Below are 8,701 nucleotides of genomic sequence, written 5' to 3' on the forward strand. Positions count from 1 at the left end.
AATGGTCATCTTTATATCTTTGTAAAATATTAGTGTAAAGAAACCGATCAAGTACATGCAAGAGACACACATTTTAACGTGGAAAACCCAAATCGGGTAAAAAACCACGGTGGCGCGGAGGCCAAATCCAATATGAGAAACGTTTACATGTGAGGTGAGTACAACAAATCTTCTACTCAGGATAAGCCTTTCGATAAATGCTCGAGACAAAAAACTGCATTGCTTATGATGTAGTCATGATGTGTCATCAATGAAGGAATATTCAGCTTCAGTTCTCCATGAGCCATTGGGCGGAGAATATGAAGTCTCTGAGTAGTTGTTCGGCCTCGTCGGTCGCGAACTATGTGTTTCAAAAGTTGTCGGTTAGGCTGTGTGTGCATACTCCGGCCTCATTGATCGCGGAAGAGAGTAAGTTGGGCTGGAATTAAATGATGAGTCACTGTATGATTTGAATCGTTGCTCTATAGATTGTCCACGGCAGCGTCTTATTTATTCCCCTGTAGATGGCCATGTCGGTATTGTTACGAGCCAGATGAAATTACTCCTTAAATGCAACATGAATCTGCTTTACAGACTTTGACAACAATCTTCAAGCATATGTGTGATGACCCATGACGTCTGACTTTGAGTGTGCATATAGGCATGCTGCCGCCACACGGAGGAGCCTGATGATTGCGCAAGGGCATGAGTGCAGTTCTATAGATTATCACGAATCATTCTGCTGTCATAACACCTGCAGATACTTGAAGATCAAAGCAACAACTATAGAACATCTATGGCGGCGATTTGATCGCCCGGTAAAATCGCGAGATGTCCTTTTTTTATATATCGGATCACCACACATCCGGGTCGACAATTGGGGCGCCAGCGCAATATGTCATAACTCTCTCTTTCATGTCGATCATAACGCATCCGCGGTGACGATTGGAGCGCCAGGTAGAGCCACAAGATGGCATAAACTCTCTCCTTTTTTACATATTGAATCAACACGAATCGGCGGCGACGATTATATCGCCATGTAGCCGCGAGATGTCATCGCCATCTTTTTCATATTGGATCAACACACGTCCACGGTGACGATTGGAGCGCCAGGTAGAGCCACGAGATGTCATAGACTCTCTTTTTTATATATATTGAATCAACACGCATCGGCGGCGGCGATTAGATCGACATGTTGAGCCGCGAGATGTCATCGTCCTCTTTTTTCATATTGGATCAACACACGCCCACGGCGGCGATTGGAGCGTCAGGTAGAGCCGCGAGATGTCATAGACTCCTTTTTATATATATTGAATCAACACGGATCGGCGGCCACGATTAGATCGACATGTTGAGCCGCGAGATGTCATCGCCCTCTTTTTTCATATTGGATCAACACACTTCCATGGCGGCGATTGGAGTGCCAGGTTGTGACGCCCGGATAATCAAGCTACAGTAAACTTCTGCTAAATGATGTCACGTCACCTCAATTACTGTTGCTAATCTCAGGATAATTCAAAACCGTTTCAAATTTAAATCCTAAATAAGTTAAACGACAAAAGTTTTCAAATATTAAAATAAAATGTTCGGGCTAGGTCTATTTTTTCATCGGTAATTATAGTGAAGTAAACATGTTTTTATAAAGTGCCTAGATAATTTAAAATGATTTAAAACAGAAAAGAAAATAAATAAAAAGAAAAGGAAATACAAAACAGAAGACAAAACTAACAAAAAAAAAGAGAAGCAGACCCCCCCACTGGGCCAGCCGGCCCAGCTATTAGCCAGGCCAGGCCCAACCGGCCGCCCCCTCATCCCCCTGGCCTATAGGCCACAGCCCCACACCCCAGAAACCCTAACCCCCCACTCCTCTCTCCCCCTCCCCACGACGCGCCCCTTCCCCCGATCCAGATCGGATCGGGGCCGACCCCGCGGTCGTCGCCCGGTGCCGCCTCGCCGGCCCCGCCCCCTCGTCCTCGTGGCCCGTCACCTCTCCCTCGACGGCGACCACGCCCCCGCCCCCGGACCCCATCGCGGATCCCCGCTGCCTCGACGCCACCCGGCATCGCCCCGCCATCGCCGGACCCCTAAGAGCCTCGCCGAGCCCGCTGCCCGTTCCCTACGGCTCCCTGTGAGCCCCTCCTCCATTTCCCCCTTCTCCTCCGCTCTCGTCGCCGTAGGACGCCACCACTGTCGCGCCCCTGACGCGCTCACCACCACGCCCTCCCCCTGCGCGCCGCTAGCCCTCTGCTCGCTGCTGCCGCGCCCGAGCGCACCCCCGCCACGGCTGCGCGCGCTGGCCGCGCCCCATACCTGCCCGCGTCCTCCACCCGAAGCGCCGCCGCTCGCCGCGCACTGCGCCCGCGCGCACTCGTGCGTCGCCCGCACCCCGGATCTCCCTCGTTGCGCGCCAGTCCCACTTCTCTGACCACGCCGTCCGTGCCCTCCTCCTCACGCGCACGCCGTCGGCCCGCTCTGCCCCACTGCGGGCGCCGCTTGTCGCCCCTGGCCACCGCGTGCACGCGCGCGCCGCCCTGCTCCTCCCTTCCCCTGCTCCCCGCCGCTGCATTCGCCGCCCCGTCCTGCACCCCCCTGCGCCAGCGATGCCGCCACGCCCGCGGCCCACTCCGGCGCTCGACCCCTCCCCGGTGGGCATCTCCGCCAGCGCCCAAACGGGCTGGCGCCCGTGGCCCCGCTAACGCCCAATCCGCTAAACCCCCTGGCCCTATGACAGTGGGCCCCTGCATTGAACGGTTTAAAAAAAACAGAAAAAAAATATATTATATAATAAACAAATAATTAACAATAAAATTAGTTAATTAATTAAATAATTAACTTAATTAATCATGTTTAGTTAAACTAATTAAATTTGATTAACCTAAACATCTAATTAACCTAACTAATCTATTAGTTAGGATGATGAGTCAATGACAGGCGGGACCCACTGGTCAGGTTGACCAAGTCAACCCTGTTGACTGCTGATGTCAGCATGACATCATGCTGATGTCATTAATCTGTTTTTTCGAATTAATTTAAATAATTAATTAAATTCCAGAAATTAATAAAATCTTTAGAAAATCATATCTTTTAATCCGTAACTCGGATGAAAAAGTTTTATACATGAAAGTTGCTCAGAACGACCAGACGTATCTGGATACGCGGCCTGTTCGTTCGTCACGCATCCCTAGCATAGTGAACACGCAACTCCCCCCTCCGGCTCCTCTGCCCGAAAACGCGAAACACCGGGGATACTTTCCCGGATGTCATCCCCCTTCACCGGTATCACCTACTACCGCGTTAGGGCACCTCTAACGTCGTTACTTGTCATGTCATGCATCACTATGCATATGCTTGCTTATATATTTATTGTTTCTCCCCCCTCTTATCTCGATAGACACCGAGACCGACGCCGCTGCTACCCAGTACGACTACAGAGTTGACGACCCCTCTCTCTTGCCAGAGCAACCAGGCAAGCCCCCCCTTTGATCACCAGATATCGCCTACTCTTCTCTATACTGCTTGCATTAGAGTAGTGTAGCATGTTACTGCTTTCCGTTATTCCTATCCTGATGCATAGCCTGTCCTTGCTACTACTGTTGTTACCATTACCTGCTATCCTACTGCTTAGTATAGGATGCTAGTGTTCCATCAGTGGCCCTACACTCTTGTCCGTCTGCCATGCTATACTACTGGGCCGTGATCACTTCGGGAGGTGATCACGGGCATATACAATATACTTTACACAGTTACATTACCTGTGATACTGTTCGGAGATGGGGGCTGAAGGGGCAGGTGGCTCCATCCCGGTAGGGGTGGGCCTGGGTTCCCGACGGCCCCCGACTGTTACTTTGAGGCGGAGCGACAGGGCAGGTTGAGACCACCTAGGAGAGAGGTGGGCCTGTCCCTGGTCGGCGTTCGCGGATACTTAACACGTTTAACGAGATCTTGGTATTTGATCTGAGTCTGGCTACTGGTCTATACGCACTAACCATCTACGCGGGAGTAGTTATGGGTATCCCGGCGTCGTGGTATCAGCCGAAGCCTTCGTGACGTCAGCGACTGAGCGGCGCGCGCCGGATTGGAACGTAAGCCTGCTCTTGTATTAAGGGGGCTAGTTCTGCTTCCGGCCGCGTTCGCAACATGCAGGTGTGCTAAGGGCGATGGGCCCAGACCCCTGTGCGCTTAGGTTTAGACCGGCGTGCTGACCTCTCTGTTGTGCCTAGGTGGGGCTGCGACGTGTTGATCTTTCGCGGCCGGGCATGACCCCGAAAAGTGTGTCCGGCCAAATGGGATCAAGCGTGTTGGGGTATGTGGTGCACCCCTGCAGGGAAGTTAATCTATTCGAATAGCCGTGATCTTCGGTAACAGGACAATTTGGAGTTGTACCTTGACCTTATGACAACTAGAACCGGATACTTAATAAAACACACCCTTCCAAGTGCCAGATACAACCGGTGGTCGCTCTCTCACAGGGCGACGAGGGGAGGATCATCGGTTAGGATTATGCTATACGATGCTACTTGGAGGTCTTCAGTCTACTCTCTTCTACATGCTGCAAGACGGAGGCTGCCAGAAGCGTAGTCTTCGAAAGGACTAGCTATCCCCCCTTATTCCGGCTTTCTGCAGTTCAGTCCACATATGATACCCTTATTCCATTTGATACCAATGCATACATATGTAGTATAGTTCCTTGCTTGCGAGTACTTTGGATGAGTACTCACGGTTGCTTTCTCCCTCTTTTTCCCCCTATCCCTTCTACCTGGTTGTCGCAACCAGATGTTGGAGCCCAGGAGCCAGACGCCACCGTCGACGACGACCCCTACTACACCGGAGGTGCCTACTACTACGTGATGCCCGCTGACGATGACCAGGAGTAGTTAGGAGGATCCCAGGCAGGAGGCCTGCGCCTCTTTCGATCTGTATCCCAGTTTGTGCTAGCCTTCTTAAGGCAAACTTGTTTAACTTATGTCTGTACTCAGATATTGTTGCTTCCGCTGACTCGTCTATGATCGAGCTCTTGTATTCGAGCCCTCGAGGCCCCTGGCTTGTAATATGATGCTTGTATGACTTATTTTAATTGTAGAGTTGTGTTGTGATATCTTCCCGTGAGTCCTTGATCTTGATCGTACACATTTGCGTGCATGATTAGTGTACGGTCAAATCGGGGGCGTCACAAGTTGGTATCAGAGCCGACTGCCTGTAGGAAACCCCCTTCCACACTCCTTGGCCGAAGTCGAGTCTAGACATTGCAAAAACTTTTACTAACTTGGCTGTGTGCCTTACGGGCCCACGTCGCCATCGGGTGGTACTAGGATCTTTTACTCCTCGACCCTTACTCTGGGACTCTGAACTCTCTTCTACTCGGGTTAAACGAATTTACTAACTCTGACACTAGGATCCTGTTACGACATTCACCCCAAAGTTGGATAAGCCCTAGTTATTCTTTAGAGTAGTATTTGAACATTATCCACATTGTCATTTGACTCCTGTGAAAACATCTTTGTTTTCAGATGGAACCCACGAGGCAGGTCGTGCGCCACACGACGGCCATTGGTGCCTCAGGATCACCTGCTGTGTTGGTTGAGATGATGACCTATCTGGGTTATCGCTGGCATCCTGAGTACACCGTCTATGAGGAGTATCAGGACTTCAACCAGGAGCAGTACCGTGCCATCGTCCACCTCTACTCTCGGGAGTATGACTCCACTACCGTGCTGCACACTGCTCATGGTGTTGGAGTGACTATCGACATGGCGGTCCACGATGCTGCTTATGCTGCTCTGACACGTCTTCGTGGAGAGTATCAGGAGTTGGACACCTCCCCCTTCAGGTACATTGCTATCGCATCCGATGTTGGTGCGGAGGGATACTACACTGCTGCCTACTCCACTGTCACCCGAGAGCCTTTCTACCATCAGAACCTGGTTCTGCATGCTGATGGGCTGGATAGAGCTAACCGAGCTCTTCGCCACGAGTTGTACACCACCCGTCAGCACCTGTATCGTGCTCTGACGCTGTTGCACCCCTCTGTCCACTCTGGTGATCTGTCGCGTTCTGCGATCTACCCTGCCCGGACTGTGATGCCCCAGGGCGTCGGCTGGCCAGATGTGGGAGGCTACTCTCCTGCATTGGGTCCTCTCCTGCCACTTGCGCATCGGGTTCCGCACCAGAGTATCCGCGGACCCCAGGCTACTCGCGTGGAGGTCTTCCCTTCGCGTCACTACCAGCTGTCGGGCTACACCTACCTCCGCAGTACTGCATGGGACTGACGTAGGCTTGCTTATTAGTATTAGCTGCATTCGCTGCGAGCCTGTGTGCCGCCTATGATGTCTTAGCCTATGTACCGAACTCCGTGTAACGAACTCTATGCTGATCTCGTTTGTAAGATATGCCGACTACTATGTAGTATCTATCATGCTACGTTCGTTGTGCATGTTCCATCATGAATGATTTTTGTTTTTGTAAATTTATCAATGCTGAACTACCCCTGTTAAATATTAGCAGGATGGTTAGACCAGGTGGTCGTGGTCGTGGTGGCAACGCCCCACCACCGCCTGAGTACATGGCTGGGATGATGCAACAGTTTGAACTGAATCGTCAGTTCATGGAGAATATTATGGCTCAGTTTCCTCGCCCCAATATGAACCAGCAACCAACCCAAGTGACTCTGCAAGATTTCATGCGCCTCAACCCAACCGTGTACCGCAGCTCAACTCAGCCTCTGGATGCTGACGACTGGCTCCGTGACATCACCTATGAGATGGAGTCTGCTGATGTAGCCCCTGCCAGCTATGTCACCTTTGCTTCCTTCTTCCTGAAAGGACCCGCGGCTCAATGGTGGGACAGCCACAGGCGTACTCTGCCAGCTGGAACAATCATCACCTGGCCAGACTTCCAAGCTGCCTTCCGTGCTCTCTTCATTCCTCAGGGAGTCATGGACCGGAAGAAGCGTGAGTTCCGCAACCTCACCCAAGGCAACAAAACTGTGGAAGCTTACCAGCGGGAGTTTCTTGACTTGTCCCGCTATGCTGAAGAAGACATTGCAACTGATGCACGCAGACAGGAGAAGTTCCGTGATGGCCTTCAAGCTGACATCAAGCTCGCACTTCTAGTGCACGACTTTACTGATTTCGCCACCTTGGTGAACAAGGCCATCAATGTCGAAACTGGTCTGCAGGAATACCAGAGCTCTCACAGGCGCAGCCGTGACACGGGCTCATCTTCAGGCCCGTCTTCGCAGAAGCGCAAGATATGGATTCCCAACAGCATGTACCAGTCGAATGCACCTGCCCCAAGGCAGACCTATGCTGCACCTCGTCTGCCTGCTCCTCCAACTAGGCAGCCAAGACTTCCAGCTCCACCACCACAAGCTCATGTTCCCACTCCCAATAATGGCCTCTGCTACAAGTGTGGTCAGCCAGGTCACCGTGCTAGGGATTGCAATCAGAACCAGAATCAACTGGCCCTCCCAGCAACTGGCCGTGGAAGCAACCAGCCTCGCAACATCAGTGCCAAGTCTTATGGTCGTGTTCATGCCAACCATGTTGATCTCAATGAAGTTCTAGACCAGCCTGCTACCGTGATGGGTACACTCCTCGTAAATTCAGTACCAGCATCTGTTTTATTTGATACAGGGGCATCACATTCTTTCATATCAGCTGAGTTTGCATTCATGCATGGCATCAAATACGAAAAGATGAACACTGCGATTGTGGTACACACCCCTGCGGGCCAGTGTCAAACCTCTATGGTTAGTCACAACGTTCCCGTTGAAATTGAAGGACTGGAGTTCCTTGCCTCCCCCATCGTACTAAAGTCCTGTAGCATCGACCTCATTCTGGGAATGGATTGGTTGAAAGCGCATACTGCTTCTATAGTTTGCGCCACTAAGGTCGTCCATCTGCTACACCCTTCTGACGAAATAATAGCTTGCCAAGCTCATCTAGTTCAGAACGCCGAGGCACGACTTTATGCCTTGAACGCGTTGAACGCTGCACCACTCGAGGGCATTGAAAACATTCCCGTCGTTCGTGAATTCCAAGACGTCTTCCCAGAAGAACTTCCAGGGATTCCTCCTGCTAGAGCTGTCGAATTCGTCATCGACTTGAAACCCGGCACTACCCCTATAGCTAAACGACCCTACAAGATGCCGCCGCATGAACTCATTGAGCTTAAGGAGGAAATCGACAAATCTCTCGTCAAAGGTTTCATTCGCCCAAGTTGCTCTCCTTGGGGAGCACCTTCTCTCTTTGTTAAGAAGAAGGATGGGACAAACCGATTAGTCCAAGACTACCGTCCTATAAACCAAGCTACCATTCAGAATAAATACCCACTTCCTCGGATCAATGATCTTTATGATCAGCTGGCTGGCTCATCAGTGTTCTCCAAACTCGACTTGAGGTTGGGTTACCACCAGATCCGTGTTCGTGAAGAGGACGTCCCAAAAACCGCCTTCGTGACTCGGTATGGATCATACGAGTACACCGTCATGTCATTCGGCTTAACGAATGCTCCAGCCACCTTCTCTCGTCTGATGAATTATATATTCATGGATTACCTCGACAAGTTCGTCGTGGTTTATTTGGACGATATCCTGGTATTTTCCAAGAACAAGGAGGAACATGCTGAACATCTTCGTCTTGTGCTGGAAAAACTTCGAGAGCATCATCTGTATGCTAAGTATTCCAAGTGTGAATTCTGGCTCCCCGAAGTAACCTATCTTGGG

The sequence above is a fragment of the Triticum urartu genome, chromosome 3A (assembly GCF_056163025.1).
Source record: "Triticum urartu cultivar PI428250 chromosome 3A, HENAU_Tu73, whole genome shotgun sequence".
Taxonomy (NCBI): Eukaryota; Viridiplantae; Streptophyta; class Magnoliopsida; order Poales; family Poaceae; genus Triticum; species Triticum urartu.